Genomic DNA, 18,524 nt, shown 5'->3' on the forward strand with positions numbered 1-18,524 from the left:
TCTACTAAAAATAGAAAGAAATTATATGGACAACTAAAATATATATATACAAAAAATTAGCCGGGCATGGTGGCGCATGCCTGTAGTCCCAGCTACTCGGGAGGCTGAGGCAGTAGGATCGCTTAAGCCCAGGAGTCTGAGGTTGCTGTGAGCTAGGCTGACGCCACGGCACTCACTCTAGCCTGGGCAACAGAGTGAGACTCTGTCTCAAAAAAAAAAAAAATATATAAGTCAAATTTATTATCTCTAGTTGATGAATATAACTAAACCAAGAGCCAAGGACAGGAATGTGTAGAGTTCATTTGCTGAATCCTGACTTAAAGTCAAATATTAGATTTTTAAAATAAATTTTAAGATTTATCCAAATTTCCTTACACCACACAGCTTCTTTATCCAATTTAAACCAATGGAAAATGTATTTCCTCCATCCAAGATCATTTCTATGGACCAATATTGAAAAGGCAAAACCCTCAAATGGAGTGATCTATAGAATTAATGCAATCCCTATCAAAGTACCATCATCATTCTTTACAGGTCTACAAAAAACAATTTTACACTTTTTATGTAACCAGAGAAGACCTCATATAGCCAAAGCAATCTTAAGCAAAAAGAACAAACTGGGAGGTATCAGTCTACCAGACTTCAAGCTGTACTATAAGGCTATAGTAACTATAACAGCATGGTACTGGCACAAGAATAGAGACATAGAACTTTGGAACAGGACTGAGACTCCACAGATGAAACCTTCTGCATATTGTCACTAATCTTTGACAAAGCAGACAAAAATATACACTGGGGAAAAGAATCCCTCTTCAATAAATGTTGCTGGGAAAACTGGATAGCTACATGCAGAAGATTGAAACTGGATCCCCACCTCTCACCTCCTCCAAAAACAATTCAAGGTGGATAACAGATTTAAATCTAAGGCACGAAACCTTAAGAATCCTAGAAGAAAATGTAGGGAAGACTGTTTCAGACATCAGTCTAGGCAAAGAATTTATGAGGAAGACCCCCAAAGCAATCGCAGCAGTGACAAGAATAAATAAATGGGACCTGATCAAATTGAAAGCTTCTGCAAAGCTAAGGAAACTGTCATTAGAGCAAATAGACAGCCTACAGAATGGGAGAAAATATTTGCTCTCTACACATCCAATAAAGGGCTGATAACAAGAATCTATCTAGAACTCAAAAAAATCAACAAGAAAAAACCAAACAACCCCATCAATAAATGGGCAAAGGACATGAACAGAAACTTTTCAAAAGAAGGCAGAATAATGGTCAGCAAACATATAAAAAAATTCTCAACATCTCTAGCCATTAGGGAAATGCAAATCAAAATCACAATAAGATATCACCTAACCCCAGTGAGATTGGCCTTTATCAAGAAATCCCAAAGCAACAATTGCTGGTGAGGATGTGGAGAAACAGGAACATCTTATGCTGCTGATGGGACTGCAAATTAGTGCAACATCTGTGGAAAAGAATTTGGAGATACCTCAAAGACCTACAAGTAGAACTACCATTTGATCCATCAATTGCACTATTAGGCATCTACCCAAAGGAACAAAAGTCATTCTATAATAAAGACATCTGCGCTCGAATGTTTATGGCAATATAGTTCACTAGAGCAAGGATGTGGAAACAACCCAAGTGCCCGTCAATCCATGAGTGGATTAATAAAATATGGTATATATATACAGTGGAATACTACTCAATTATAAAAAATGACAGTGATCTAGTGCCTCTTTTATTTTCCTGGATAGAGCTTCAGCCCTTCCTCTGAATTGAGGTATCATAAGAATGGAAGAATAGGCACCACATGTACTCGCCATCAATCTGGCACTGACTGATCACACTAAGGTGCTCACACAGTAGTAATATTCTTTGAGGGTAGAGGGGTTTGGAGTGGGTAAACTCACAACTAGAGGATGTGATGAGCATTGTAGGGGGGAAAGGTCATGCCTCAAATCATGGTTGGGATATGGCAAAGTTATAACTTTTTTAAATTTTATTTCAGCTTATTATGGGGGTACAAAAATTCAAGTTATATATATTGCCCATGTCCCGCCCATCCCCCCGAGTCAGATCTTCAAGCCTGTCCATTCCCCAGACCGTGCGCATTGCACTCATCATGTAGTTATATCTCCATTCCCTCCCCCCACCCCCATCCCCCTGAGTCAGAACATTCAAGCGTGACCATTCCCCAGATGGTGCGCAACGCACTCATCATGTAGGTATACACCCATCCCCTCCCCCCACCCCCCCACCTCAGTCCGATACCCAGTTGGTTTGTACCCTCATAATTTCCTGAAATAAAAAAAGAAAAGGCAAAACATCATATGAATCAATTTTTCATTTATATTGATATTCTTTTCTCTGTTTACCCTTCCCATTCAAGAGTTCTTAAAGTTAAAAATACCACTCACCCTAGACCTATGAACATATCCACTATTTTATGAAGTGTGGATAAGAAGATCTCCCAAGTCTTCACCATGGGACATGAGAGATCTGCTTCAGTTTAAAATTTAAATGCAATTATCACCTTAGAACTACATATTTGCAAGCACCAAAGAATCTCTATGCCAAAATGGTTGTCCTCTGTCATAATGGAAAAGGAGAAAAGATTTGATTATACTGAAGAATGCTCATTAGAAAACTCTTAATGGACCACTCAGGAGCTAACTGAGCCATGCATGTTGGCTCTAAAATGACCACTAATCACATTTGTAAATAATGAGAATCATTATAAGCCAAAGATCAGCTTACTATTTATTAAATGGAACAGCATGTAAAGAGATGGAAAATTTGCAATACAGTAGCAGCATAGAAATTAAACTTATTCTATTATTAGGTCATTAAATATGAAATGTCAAACTTTTAGTTTATTATATCTCAAACAAGAAGCAGTACAATTAATCAAAGCATGAGCCTAAACTATCAACATAGTTTTGCCATCTTAATGGTAGCTTGTTTATGCCAGCAGCAAAGAATCCTGGAGAGAGAGTGGTGATGAAATTGCAAAGGCATTTTCCACAAATTTTTGAAAGTTAAATATTTTTCCTTGAAAGAAGTGGTCCAAAGTCTGAAAGACATGGTAGCCAGCTGGGTCAAGGTCTAGTGAATACGGTGGATGACACAGTGTTTCCATGTCCAGCCTCTATGGTTTGAGCAGTTGTTTGTGTGGCATGTGGTTGAGTGCTGTTTTGCAAGAGGCTTGGCCTGTCTCTATTGACCAATCTCAGCTATTTAATTGCAAGCATCCTCATAATTTCATCCAATTCATTACTGTAGACATCTGCTGTAATTGACTGACCAGGTTTCATGAAGCTGTAGTGAATAATACCAGCTCTGGACCACGAAAAAGACACCATTAGCTTTTTTTGATGAATTTTTGGTTTTGGACTGAGTTTCAGCACTTCATCTCTATCCAACCATTGTGCCAAACACTTGAAATTGTCAAAAAGAATCCATTCTTCATCACGTGTAAAAATACAGTGTAGAAATGATTCACTTTTATGTCGTGACAGCAAAGAAAGGCAAGCTTGCAGATAATTTCTCTTCTGATGCTGATTTAATTCATGCGGTACCCATCTATGCAGCTTCTTTACTTTACTAATTTGTTTCAAATGGTCTAATATTGTTGGACTAGTAATATCAAATCAGGTGGCTAAGTCACACATAGGTAGAGGTGGATTCACTTCAACTATAACTTTTAGTTCATCATTATCCATATTGGAATCAGGTTGCCCTTGTGGCTCATTTTCAAGATTAAACTCACCAGTATGGAACTTCTCAAACCATCTATGTACTGTTGCTTTCATTAGCTACATCCTTTCCAAACACTTTGTAGTTATTTCGAGCTGTCTGCATAGCATTGGTTCCTTGATGGAAGTCATATTTGAAAATAACACAAATTTTTGACTTATCCATGGTTTCACAGAAATTGCTCTAAAAAAAAATTTGAAAGATAATCACAAGCCAAACCATATGTTTGAAAAAATAAGGATGTACCTTCACAATAAAAATAAAACAAGAAGTGTCAAAGTGAAATGTCAGAGATATCAACTGTAAAACTTAGTACTTAAGGAAATCAGACATTTCATACTTAATAACCTATATATCATAGGCAAATAATCTTTCTCACATTTGGCTTCATCATCTGTAAAATAAAGACAATAGCTATTCTCTCTACATCACAGACAATTCATTGTGTGTCTGCTTCATGTTAGGCAGCATGTGAGTGCCCAGGTGTGTGTATGGTTGTGAACAAAGTGAGAGGAAACTCCAGAATCTAGGAAGGAGAAGGAGGGCAGGCAGTAAAAGTGGCTGGGACCAGTCAAGAACAGGGAGTGAATAAACAATATGGGAAAGGGTAAGTGAGTATCTCTCTGTGGTCCACTTTCTCACTGGGGAATCATGCAATCCAGGCCACGGGAGAGCACCTTGACCCTTCCAATCCCTGTATCTAACTTGGAGAAGGGCCGGGAGGATCTGAGGAGGAACAGCTCTGGGAAGAGTCTCACACACTCCCAGACCTGAGTGTCTACAGTAGGATGCCATTTTGGATCCTGGCCCTTAGAAAGCTGTTCAGGTTCCTGGGGCCTAGCAGTGGCAGCAGTCTTTGGCATTACATAGACTCAGATTGGGGCTTGGTGAACTATGGATGGAGCAGAGGATGGGTTCCCACAGCCAGAATTGAGAAAGGAGTATAGCATGGGCTCCAATAGCTATTTCTGAAATGGCTCCCTGACCTGGGACCAGAGCAGGAGGAGAGTTGGAAAGGAGATATGGTATTGAGCCAGGTGTGACTCCTACAGTCTGGGGCTTTGTTGCAGACTAGAAGTAAACTACAGCGCCTAAGTAAATAGCAAGATAGATGACACAGGACAGGGGAGTCAGTTTCACAGGAACTGGGAAATATGTTCCACTCCTACTAACCAAGGTTTTCACACTGGGACAGCTCTTCTTTTCCTGTGCTGAGATGGTCTAGCAGTGGTTGCCCTGAACCCAAGCAATTCTCCAAGGCTGTTGCATTCACTGGCCATTGGGGGGACTGAATGCAAGCTTTCCTTGTCCAGCTTCACTGCCCCCCACCTCAGGTTGAGTGGGAGATCCAGCCCAATCCACCACCAGGAACACCTGAGCACTTCTCCTGGGAAACAGAGAGGTTGGGCATAAATCCTAGTGCCACCATGATAGCTGGCTCTTATCTGCAAGGGCTACCTACTGACCTATAGGCCAACCCACACAACCATTGCAACAACTCCTAACACAAGAGCACAGGACCTGTGAATTAAAAGAGATTCTTATAATCTCTGCTATACTCAGTGCCATGACACCCCAGCTTCCCAGGAGATCTTGAGCCTGCTCACCTGCCCAGTATACCATTACTACAAGTGGCATTCAGGAAAGCCACCACTGTAAGGCTATTTATAATTAAGGAAATCATACAGAGTCATTGGCACAGCACACATACAGAAACAAAGCCAAATGGCCTTACCCAACATACATCATAATCACATCTTTAAGGAAAAAAGTCCTACCCAATGAAAGTAAATTCAAAAATGAGAAGAAGCAGCCAGGCGCGGTGGCTCACGCCTGTAATCCTAGCACTCTGGGAGGCCGAGGCGGGTGGATCGCTCGAGGTCAGGAGTTCGAGACCAGCCTGAGCAAGAGCGAGACCCCGTCTCTACTAAAAATAGAAAGACATTATATGGACAACTAAAAATCTATATAGAAAAAATTAGCCGGGCATAGTGGCGCATGCCTGTAGTCCCAGCTACTCGGGAGGCTGAGGCAGTAGGATCGCTTAAGCCGAGGAGTCTGAGGTTGCTGTGAGCTAAGCTGACGCCACGGCACTCACTCTAGCCTGGGCAACAAAGTGAGACTCTGTCTCAACAAAAAAAAAAAAAAAAAAAAAAAGAGAAGAAGCAACTGTTCCTCCAGTTGCTTGTAAATAAAAATAAAGATACAAAAAGCATGGAAAATAAAGGTATAATTACACCATCAAAGTAAAACAATAATTCTCCAGCAATAGATCCTAAGAAAGAAATCATCAAAATGCCAGATAAAAATTGAAGGACAAGTTTGTGATCTATTTTATTAGACAACTAATATTCCCAAATAAGTTCATTGAAAGAAAAAATATGCACCATAGTAAGCTTATCTAATTAAATATTGCTATTTAGGGGAAGGGGAAAAAGTGGTGGAGTGGAGGTAACCTCCTGGATTTCTGCTCCCAGAGAGGGAGGCGTAGATCTTGGCTGCTACACATGAGTGGATCGCACCCAGGAAGAACAGCATTGTGGATCAGTGGAGAATCAGCATGGGACACAAAAAGCAGGAAAAACAAAAGGTGAACGGGAGATAAGATCACAAAATCTGGAGAGTGTGAGACAAAAAATAGAGGGCAGATCATGGGATGTCTGTGCCTGCCTGGCCAGTGAATGAGGTGGGATCAGTCACACAGGAGAACGTCTTGCTTCCCCACTAACCTCCATACCCACTCAGATAGGGATCTGCCTGAAGTCAGTGCAAAATCACCATGGGAGAAGTGGGGTTCTGTGGAAAGGAGACATTAGTGGGAAGTATCTTGAACTCCCTGAGCTATGTGCCAGGACTGCACTGCGTGGGTGAGGGACTGGTCTGGGATACCACTGGAGGCAGTTAGGAGACACGTAAATTGCCTCTACCACTCAGTGGTTCCAGATCAACGGAGGAGAACACTAAATAGGGGACTCTAACCTGGAAACTGCTGCGAACTAATAGGCCCGCTCAAGGTGGATCAGAAAGAGTGAAAGCTCCTGCTGAGGACAGATGTAAGCTTGTGGGAGGGTGACATAAAAGAGACAAGGGGGCATCCTGATGATTCATCCCCCCAACCCAGCACCTGCCAACCAGTGAACAGTAGACCCCAGTGCTAGCGCTCTGAGGGTGGGCAGTTGCCATTTTTGGGGGTCCACAACCCAGCTGCTGCAGTGTGATAGTGTTGGGCAGCTCCCTTCCCCCATCCCGGGGACTCTCGTGACAAGCTCTGCACTTACACAACCTACAGTCAACTAGTCAGACCTGTTTTGATATGTGAACTCTGAGTGCTTCCCTAGTCATGAGAGACTAATGCCTGCAGAACTTTCAGGTGCTGGAGTGGCAGAGGTTAACGCCCATGGCACTTACAGGTGCCGGGCAGACCATGGCACCACCGCCTCCCCCCACCCAGCATATTTTGTGCTGAAAGTGGCAGGCACCACCTCTGGAGGTAGGGAGAGACCAGAAAAGCCACTCTCCCTTTGCAACTAGCATGAATCTGGGGGCCTTGGTGCAGATCAAAATTTGGCAGCCCAGTGACTTTACTTATCAGACTGGTTTTGGTAATCCAGTCAGATCAAAACTCTGGGTCTGGGCTCCTGCCTCTGGTTGGCTGCCAAGTGTGGGATCCGCCACCAGGGAAAAAAACCCTACCAAGAGGCCAAAACAGGATCCCAAGTAACCCCTCCCACCAGAAGCAGGCTCCGTACTGTGGCAGAAGAACTCTGAACAACAGATTAGCAGCTCTCCCTAGCAGCAGATCAAGCAAGTATAGAAGAGCACACATTCAGGCTGCTAGGCAGCAGCTGCAAACATCTGTGCTCCTACAGCATCTACTAGAACAGAGCCTGCACATGATGTGTTCCTTTCCAAATGAAAACCGAAAGGTGGGAAGCAACGACTGATTCAGATGGGAAGGACTCAGCGAAAGAACTATGGAAGTATGAAGATCAAACAGAAAACACACCACCAAAGAGGAACACCAGCTCTCTAGCAATGGGCATCAACCAAATTCAGAACACTGAAACGACAGAAGAATTTCAAACATGGATTGTAAGAAAGCTCAATGATATCCAAGAAAAAATGCATAACCAACACCAAGATAACACACACACACACACACACACACACAAAAAAAAATCCAGGACTTGGAAGAAAAATTCACTAAAGAAATCAAAATATTAAAGAAAAATCAAACTGAACTCCTGCAAATGAAGAATTTATTCAGGGAACTACAAAACACAGTGGAATGTCTCAAGAGCCCGGTAGATGAAGCAGAAGAAAGAGTCTCAGACATCAAAGATAACACCTTCCAATTAAATAAGTCAGTCACAGAGACAGAGCAGAGAAATAAGAGAAAAGAACAGAGTCTACAAGAAATGTGAGATTATGTGAAGAAGCCTCACATGAGAATTATGGGCATTTCTGAGGGTGAAGAAGATAATACAGAAGGGTTGGATAAACTATTTGAAGATATAATAGAGGAAAATTTCCCAGGCCTTGCTAAAAATCTAGATATCTAGGTACAAGAAGCCCAAAGGAACCCTGGGAGATTCATTGCAAATAGGAAGACACCACGACATGCAGTCATCAGACTGACCAAATATCCACTAAAGATACAGCACTTCTTTGAGCTGTAAGACGAAAGAAACAAGTAACATACAAAGGAAAGCCCATCTGAATAACGCCAGATTTGTCAACCAAAACCTTACAAGCAAGAAGAGCCTGGGGCCCCATTCTCACTCTTCTGAAATGGAAGAATGCCCACCCTAGAATCTTGTACCCAGCAAAAATAAGTTTTGTATACAAAGAAGAAATGAAGATATTCTAAGATAAGCAAAGACAGAGGAAATTCACCCAGACAAGACCAGCCCTCCAAGAAGTACTCAAAACCGAGTTGCACAAGGTTGAGCACAATAAACACTCACGAATGTAAAACTACTCAAAACCTAAAGATCAAAGGCCAGATGCCACAATGGCTCAAGACAGAAAACATAGCAATGAATTTCTACCCAAAGGATGAACAGAAATAATTACCATAAGTGATTTCAATGAATTTTTCTTTATTTCAGAATATTATGGAGATACAAACACTTTGGTTCCATATATTGTCTTTATACCACTGGACTTAGAGCTACAAATGTGCCCATCCCACAGAAAGTGCATGCCACACCCATTAGGTGTGAATTTACCCATCCTCTTCTCCCCCTTCAATGAGTTTTCAAAGAAGTTTTATAAAGTGTATTAAGGCCTGTTCTCTTAGGCAATTCAAAACCCCAAAGAACAGTTATAGCTTGTGCCAAAAGAAAGCTTCACAGAAGAAAATTATTTCATAAGGGAAGAGTGTTCCAAATCATAAATGTAAATAAAAAACTAATTTTTGTTTTTGTTTCAGAATATGGTGAAAATATACTGCTCACATTTGTTCATTATAGTATACTTTCTTCACTGAGTTCATGGTTTATTTTTCTCTCATATTATAGAATATTTTCTTCTATAAGAAACATTGAATTTTTTTCCGTGGTTTGTCCAATTTAAATATATGTCACATAATAAACCAAAATTTACTTTAAACATTTACTATATATGTATGCCTTTTTAAATTACTATAATTTTATTTGGTATGTCTTATATTCATCCATGATTATGTATACCTTCTAATTTTTATATGGAGTAATAAAGGAGATATAATTATTTAGTACACTAGCATCAAGAATAATGTAATGCCTTTGAGATATTTTATTTTACAAAACAAAATCTAAGAAGTCCACTTACCACATCTATCATATCAGATTCCATTTCATGGCTGAGATCAGGCTATAACGAAAAGAAAAAGAAGTTAGTGTCTAATAGTTAATATAAAATCTCTTCATTATTTAAGGGTACAGACTGAGTATTAACTATGAATACAAACGTGTTTAAAATAATCTGTTCATTTCTAAGTTACAGAAAGTGATTGTTTTATCCATTTACATTTATTGTGATTCTGATACATTTGGACTTATTCTACCACCTTAGCTTATGTCTCCTGTGTATGAAGTTTTATTCTTGGCCTCCTTTCCTCCTCTTCCCTACATTCTATTAATATTAAATTTTCTTCATTCCCTTTGTTTCCTATTTTGTTGGAAGGACATTCCACATTCTATTTATACACCTTTAGCCTAAGAGTTTTAGCATGAATAGCAGACTTATTCTGGTTAGTCAACACATATCTTTCTCTGATCAGTACGATGACCTTAAAACTCTTATACTTCAGTCTCTTCTATCTCTTGTGTTATCATTGTCCAATATTTTAGTTCCATCTTCTTCAACTTCCAAAATTAGTCTTCTTTAACTGCCAAAGCTTGTAAAGATAAAGATTTTAATGATTTTCCTGCTCACTATATCTTCTTTTTAAATACTTCATTTATTTCATAATTAATAACATACAAGTTCACTAATCATAAATATACAGCTTTATGATATTTTTACATATGTATGTAACTACATGATCACAACAGAAGTAAGAATATAGAACCTCTCCAGCACCCGATAAAGTTTCCTGCATGCTCCTTCCCAATCTATACTCCAAGTGGAAGCCAACATTTTGAATTATCTCATAATTATTTTTTTTTTTGGTTTTGAACTTCATATAAATGAAAACATACAGTAAATATTTTTGTTCTGGTTTCTTTCATTCACCATACTATCTGTAAAAGTCATCCTGGTTGTTGAACACCACCTACTTTCAGTTTTACATGATGTTAAATGTACTTTTTCCATTCATTCAGTTTCAATATTTCGGTTTCCATATATTTAGAGTGTAACTCTTATAAAAATCATTTATATTAATTTTAATACAGCATTAGAATGTTCATCTTTTAAATGGAGTGTTAAGCTATTTAAATTTAAGGTAATTGCTGATATAGTTACATTTATATCTATCATTTTTATAATAATTTGATTTTTTCTCTTTGTTTTCTGATTCTTTATTTCTCTTCCTTGTTTGATTTTTGATTAAATATTTGTATTCTATTTCTTCTCATTTATTAGGATTTGACTTATGCCATCTTTTACTATTATTTCCATGGATACTATACAGCAGGTTTTTAAAGTATGTTTTGGAATACTGTATGAGTTCCCAACATCTTTTCAGGTGGTTCATGAGTTCAAAATTAGTTCTGTAGTAATATTAAGAGAGTATTTGCCTTTTTTACTATAATTTTTAATGAATATAAGGTGTACAATTACAGAGGGCTATGACATATTATATCACAAAATGTTAAATGCAGAAGCAAATATGACTATCCAGCTATCTTCTATTAAACCAGAAATAAAAATATTTGAAAAATATAAAATGATACAACTCTCTCCTTAATTTGTTTGTTTTTAAAAGTAGTTATTTTTTAAAGAAATATGCTACTTATGTCATCATGTAATATGTTTATTATTAAAATATAAATGAATTAATATTTTTAAACTCAGTTTGATTTTTTTTTATTTCATCTTATTGTTATGGGGGATACAGAATTGCAGGTTACATACGTTGTCCATGTACTGCCTTTCCCCCAAGTCAGAGCTCCAGTCGTGTCTGTTCCCCAGATAGTGCATGATGCACCCATCATGTAGGTATATATCCCCCCCTTCCCCCCCCTTCCCGAGTCAGTACCTTCAAGCGTTACCACTCCCCAAACGGTGCGCAATGCACTCATTGTGTAGGCATACCCCCATCCCCTCCCCCACCCCCCACCTCAGTCTGATGTCCAATTGGTGTCGTTCCCAGATTTGTATTTAGGTGATGATCAGGGAAACCAATTTTCTGGTGAGTACATGTGATGCTTGTTTTTCCATTCTTGGGATACTTCACTTAATATAATGGGTTCCAGCTCTCTCCAGGAGAACCATAGAGATGTCGTATCTTCATCATTCCTTATAGCTGAGTAATATTCCATGGTATACATATACCACAGCTTACTAATCCAATCATGTATTGATGGGCATTTGGGTTGTTTCCACATCTTTGCTATTGTGAATTGTGCTGCTATAAACATTCGGGTACATGTGTCTTTGTTACAGAATGACCTTTTTTCCTTTGGGTATATGCCCAATAATGGGATTGCTGGGTCAAATGGCAGGTCTACTTGAATCTGTTTAAGATACCTCCATAATGCTTTCCACAGGGGTTGCACTAGTTTGCAGTCCCACCAGCAGTGTATTAGTGTTCCTGTCTCTCCACACCCACGCCAACATGTGTTGTTTTGGGTTTTTTTGATAAAGGCCATTCTCACTGGGTTTAAGTGATATCTCATTGTGGTTTTGATTTGCATTTCCCTGATGATTAGAGATGTTGAACACTTTTTCATATGTTTGTTAGCCATTTTTATATCTTCTTTTGAAAAATTTCTATTCATGTCCTTTGCCCACTTTTTGATAGGGTTGTTTGATTTTTTCTTGCTGATTTTTCTGAGTTCTAAATAGATTCTTGTTATCAGTCCTTTATCTGATGTGTAGTATGCAAATTTTTTTTTCCCATTCTGTAGGTGGTCTGTTTATTCTCTGGACTGTTTCTTTGGCTGTGCAGAAGCTTTTTAATTTAATCATGTCCCATTCATTTATTTTTGTTGCTGCTGTGATTGCCTTGGGGGTCTTCTTCATAAATTCTTTGCCTAGGCCAATGTCTGTAAGAGTCTTTCCTACATTTTCTTTTAGAATTCTAATCGTTTCACACCTAAGGTTTAAGTCTGTTATCCACCGTGATTTGATTTTTGTGAGAGGTGAAAGCTGTGGGTCCTGTTTCAGTCTTCTACAAGTGGCTAACCAATTCTCCCAGCACCATTTATTGAATAGGGATTCTTGTCCCCAGAGTATATTCTTTCCCGCTTTGTCAAAAATTAGGTGACTATATGAGGATGGTTCTATATTTGGATTTTCTGTTGTGTTCCACTTGTCTGTGTCCCTGTACTTGTGCCAGTACCAGGCTGTTTTAAGAACCACGGCCTTGTAGTATAGTTTGAGGTCTGGCAAATTAATACCTCCCATTTTGTTTTTGTTGCTTAAAATTGCTTTTGCTATATGGGGTCTTCTCTAGTTCCATACAAAGTGTATAATTATTTTCTCTACGTCTGTGAAGAATGACGTTGGTAATTTAACAGGGATTGCATTGAATCTGTAAATCACTTTGGGTAGTATAGACATTTTAACAATGTTGATTCTTCCGATCCATGAGCATGGTATATTTTTCCATCTATTTGCAAGTTCTGCTATTTCTTTTCTCAGTGTTTCATAGTTTTCCTTATAGAGGTCCTTTACCTCTTTAGTTAGATATATACCTAGATCTTTTATTTTCTTTGTTGCTATTTTGAAGGGTATTGAGTCTTTAATTTGGTTTTCCGATTGACTGTTATTGGCATATATAAATGCCTCTGATTTGTGTATATTAATTTTGTAGCCAGAGACTTTGCTATATTCGTTAATCAATTCCAGGAGTCTCATGGTTGAATCCTGGGGATTTTCAAGATATAGAATCATATCATCAGCAAAAAGTGAGAGTTTGATCTCTTCCTTCCCTATTTGGACTCCCTTGATTTTGCTCTCTTGCCTGATAGCTCTCGCAAGGACTTCCAATACTATGTTGAAAAGTAATGGGGACAGTGGGCAGCCCTGTCTGGTTCCAGTTCTAAGTGTAAGTGCTTTCAATTTTTCCCCATTCAGAATGATGTTGGCTGTGGGTTTGTCATATATGGCTTGTATCATTTTTAGGTAGGTTCCATCAATGCCTATTTTGTTAAGCGTTCTTATCAAAAAAGGGTGTTGAATTTTGTCAAATGCTTTTTCTGCATCTAATGAGAGTATCATATGGTTTTTGGTTTTGCTTCTATTTATGTGGTGAATTACATTTATAGATTTACATATGTTGAACCACCCCTGCATCTCTGGGATGAAGCCCACTTGGTCGTGGTGGATTATTTTTTTGATAAGTACTTGGATTCGATTTGATAGTATTTTATTGAAAATTTTTGCATCTATATTCATGAGAGAAATTGGTCTGTAGTTCTCTATTTTTGTTGCGTCCTTTCCTGGTTTTGGTATCAATGTTATATTGGCTTGGTAGAACGTGTTGGGGAGAATTCCATCCTTCTCAATATTGGAGAATAGTTTATGTAGGATGGGCACCAGTTCTTCTTTGTCTGTATGGTAAAATTCGGATGTGAACCCATCTGGACCAGGGCTTTTCTTTTTGGGAAGGTTTTTTATTGCTGTTTCGATTTCAGTTCTTGATATTGGTCTTTTCAGGTACTCTATTTCTTCCTAGTTGAGCCTGGGAAGACTATGTGTTTCTAAAAATTTGTCCATTTCCTCTGCATTCTCCAGTTTGTGTGCATAAAGATTTTTGTAGAATTCATAGATGATATCATGTATCTCTGTAGCATCGGTTGTGATTTGTCCTTTCATGTTCCTAATGGAGGTTATTAGAGATTTTAGTTTTGTGCTCTTGGTTAGTCTAGCCAGAGGTGTGTCTATTTTGTTTATCTTTTCAAAGAACCAACTTTTTGTTTTATTAATTTCCCTTATAGTTTCTTTGTTGTCCTTTTCATTTAATTCTGATTTGATCTTAGTAATTTCTCATCTTCTGCCGGGTTTGGGGTCGTTCTGTTCTTCTTTCTCCAGCTCTTTGAGTCTATTCATTAGGTTGTGTATTTGCAGGTTTTCTGTCTTTTTGATATAGGCATTTATGGATATGAATTTTCCTCTCAGGACTGCTTTAGCTGCGTCCCATAGATTTTGATAAGTTGTATCTCCATTGTCATTTAATTCAAAGAAACTTTTGATTTCCATCTTGATTTCTTCCTTTATAGAATAATTATTCAGGAGAAAGTTATTTAGCTTCCATGAGTTTGAGTAAGAGTGAGGGTTTCTGTTTGTGTTCATTGTTACTTTTATTCTGCTGTGATCTGAGAAGATGCATGGTATAATTTCTATTTTTTTGAATTTTTTAAGACATGCTTTATGTCCCAGGACATGGTCAATCTTAGAAAATGTCCCGTGAGCTGATGAGAAGAATATATGTTCTGTGGACTTTGGGTAGAATGTCCTATAGATGTCACCCATGCCCATTTGTTCTAGCATTCTATTTAGGTCCATTATGTCTTTGTTTATTTTCTGTTTAGAGGATCTGTCCTGTACTGTCAGTGGGGTGTTAAAGTCTCCAGCTATTACAGTATTGTTATCTATCATTTGGTTCAGATCTAGTAGGGTTTGCTTTATGAATCTAGGTGCATCTAGGTTGGGTGCATATATATTGAGTATAGTCATGCCTTCTTGTTGAATTGTGCCTTTAACCAGTATGTACTAACCATCTTTGTCTTTTATTACTTTTGTTGGTTTGAAAGCTAAGTTACTGGAAATTAAGATTGCCACACCAGCTTTCTTTTCGTTACCGTTTGCTTGAAATATCGATTTCCATCCTTTTATTTTCAGTCTAAATGCATCTTTGCAGGTTGGGTGGGTTTCTTGAAGGCAGCAGATACGTGGATTGTGTTTTTTTATCCACTGGGCCAGTCTATGTCTCTTGAGTGGAGAATTCAAGCCATTCACATTTATTGAGAAAACTGATAAGTGAGACAGTTTTTTGTTCAGCTTGTTGGGTAGAACTTAATTGGGAAGTTTTCTCTCCTGAGCCATTGTGGTATCTGGAATTTGATCTTTAGCTCTTGAGTAGTTTTACATTCATGGATCTTTCTTGTGCTGATCCATGTGTAATTCTCTTTTGAGTACTTCTTGGAGGGCTGGTCTTGTCTTGGTGAATTCCCTCAACCTTTGTTTATCTGAGAATGTCTTAATTTCTCCTTCGTATAGAAAACTTAGCTTAGCTGGGTACAAGATTCTAGGCTGGGCATTATTCTGTTTCAGAAGCGTGAAAATGGGGCCCCAACCTCTTCTTGCTTGTAAGGTTTCAGCTGAGAAATCTGGCGTAATTCTGATGTGTTTTCCTTTGTAAGTTACTTGTTTCTTTCTCCTTACAGCTCGGAGAAGGGACTCTTTAGTGGATATTTTGGTCATCCTGGTGACTACGTGGCGTGGTGTTTTCCTATTTGCTATGAATCTCCCAGGGGTCCTTTGAACTTCTTCAAACTGTATGTCTAGAGTTTTAGCAAGGCGTGGAAAATTTTCCTCAATTATGTCTTCAAATAGCTTGTCCAACCCTTGCTTATTGTCTTCTTCACCCTCAGGAATGCCAATAACTCTCAAGTTAGGTTTCTTCACATAATCCCACATTTCTTGAAGACTCAGATCATTTCTCTTACTTCTTTGATCTATCTCTGTGACTGACTTATTTAGTTGGAAAGAATTATCTTCAATCTCTGAGATTCTTTCCTCTATTTGATCTACCCTGCTCTTGAGTCTTTCCACGGTGTTTTGTAGCTCCCTGAGTGAATTTTTCATTTCTAGGAGTTCAGTTTGGTTTTTCTTCAATATTTCAATTTCTTTAGTGAATTTTTCCTCCAAATCCTGTATTTTTTTTGTGGTTTCTTTGTGTTGGTTATCCATTGATTCTTGTATATTATTCAGCTTGTTTATAATCCATAATTGGAATTCTTCCTGTGACATGTTGGTGTTTTGAGTCTGGTTTGTGTCAAATGGTTGAGAGCTGTTATTTCTCTTTGGGGGTGAGATTTCCGTTTGATTCTTTGTGCTCCCCATGTTTTTTCGCTGGGCCCTTCCCATCTAGATTTATCATTGGATCTTTTCTTACATATTTAGTCTGCTTAACAGCACTCTTTGTGCTCTGTTCTTAGGCTGTGAAGCAGTCTAGGTATATTGCTTCCTTTGGCAAGAGGGAGAGACTGTTGTGAATTGTTTAGAGATTTTTCTATTTCAGTTGGGGGACTGCTTCTGATGGGTCCAATCCTAGAGGTTTGGAGTGATCCAAGACCGCTTTGGCGATTTAGGACACTGTGTTGTGGTCTTTCAGAAGTCAGGCAGGGTCCACACTAGTAGTAGACCATAATTCTCTTTGTTTGTTTGTTTGTTTGTTTCCCTTTGGTTCTTCCTCTATAGAGGTGGTTTCTGTCTCTATCTGCAGGAAAGATACTAGCTATGGGGAGTGGACGGTGCCCTCGCTCGCTTAGCGCCCCAGTTGCTGCAGCTCCCACGGGCAAAAGTCTGCCTTGGCCCAATGTCCCCAGGGACCAGGCTCCACACTCTCGCTTCTGGAGAAGTATTCAGTGTTTACACATGGGCGGGGTCCCTATATAAGGTCCATGGACCAGGGGAGAGGGCCATCCAGGGAGCCTCTTGGCACCCTATTGCTCCGCAGTGACTTGGCTGTGGGCCCCAAGATGGCGATTGTGCGCCCGCAGATCGCCGGTGCCTGGGGTGACTGCTCAGGTTCCAGTATGTACCAGAGCCAGGGGCCTGGCCCGTTCCGAAGCTCACCCTGGCTCCCCAGTTAGAAGGTAAAAAGAGAGAAGAAAGGAAAAAAAAAAAAGAAAGGAAAGAAGAGAAAAGAAAGCGAAGAAAAAGAAAGGGAAAATAAAGCGAAGAGGAAAAAAAAAACACAAAAAACCAAACCAAAAATACCAAAAACACAAACAAAAAAGAACAAAAACAAAACTACACAACACCACACCACATCGCTAAATGAAAAGATACACGAATCTGAAGTATATATTTCGGCGACTCAATGATTGTGTTTTTATGCCTTAGCGCAGCTCCGCCCCTTCACACCCGCTCGGTTGGGTCCCAAGCGGCGACTCAATGTGTTTTTATTTTTTTTTTTTTTTACGCCTTAGTGCAGCTCCGTCCCTTCATGCCGAGCGTGGCCCCAGCGGAGATTCCCCCAGGGTCCAATCTGTTCACCCTTTATTGTCTCCTGCCCAGTGTGCCCATGCATATCCCGCACTCCCGGCACGGGCCCAGAGACCAGCGGAGGGCACTGGGCAGAGAGAGCCGCATGGCACCTTATGGCTCCTGAGCGGTTCTGCCTTTGCTTTCAAGATGCGCCTGCAGAGTTCTGGGGTGGGGGGGACTGGCTCCCCGGCAGGCAAAGACCCCCACTGCTGGGGGGGGGCTGGTGAGCAAAGATGCCCAGCAGGGGCCACTGGCTGGAGAACCGCCGAAAAAAGCAGCATGGAGGCACAACGCAATTTGCTGTTCGAGGATCCTTCGAGCCCTTCCGCCCTGGTGCAGGTCCGTCCCTCCTCGCCAAGGGCTGTCTCAGCCGAGACTCCCCAAGTTCCAAGCTATTCTCCCAAAAAAGTCTCCTGTCTGCAATGCCCCACATCTCCCTCGGTGATTCTGCACTGGCTTGTGGGAGGTCTCCAAACAGTTGGGATTGGAGGTCAGTGAGGAGAGCAAGCTGCTTTCCCAGAATGCTGCCCCCACCCCACGTGGGAGCGGGTGCAGCCGACCCACGCTCTGCTGACTACTGTCTGTCCTGTGTTCTGCAGAGTTTCACGATCCTAATTTTCATTCACCTCAGACCTCACTCGCTCTGTTTGTCCCACATTGATTTTCTGTGGATTCACACTGCTGTTCCTGTGTGGGAGCAGTCCTCTAGCATTGTGGCAGGTCCGGATCAATGACTTCCTCACCGGAGCGCAGATCCAGGCAGTCACCACCACTCCGCCATCTTCTCCCCCTGTATCTCAGTTTGATTTTTAATATGGAAGCTATCAATAGATTTAACTCACATAAACAAAGGCTCTTTGGAGTCCAAAGTATTTTTTAAGAGTATAAAC

This window comes from Eulemur rufifrons, chromosome 30, assembly GCF_041146395.1.
Source record: "Eulemur rufifrons isolate Redbay chromosome 30, OSU_ERuf_1, whole genome shotgun sequence".
NCBI classification, from domain to species: domain Eukaryota; kingdom Metazoa; phylum Chordata; class Mammalia; order Primates; family Lemuridae; genus Eulemur; species Eulemur rufifrons.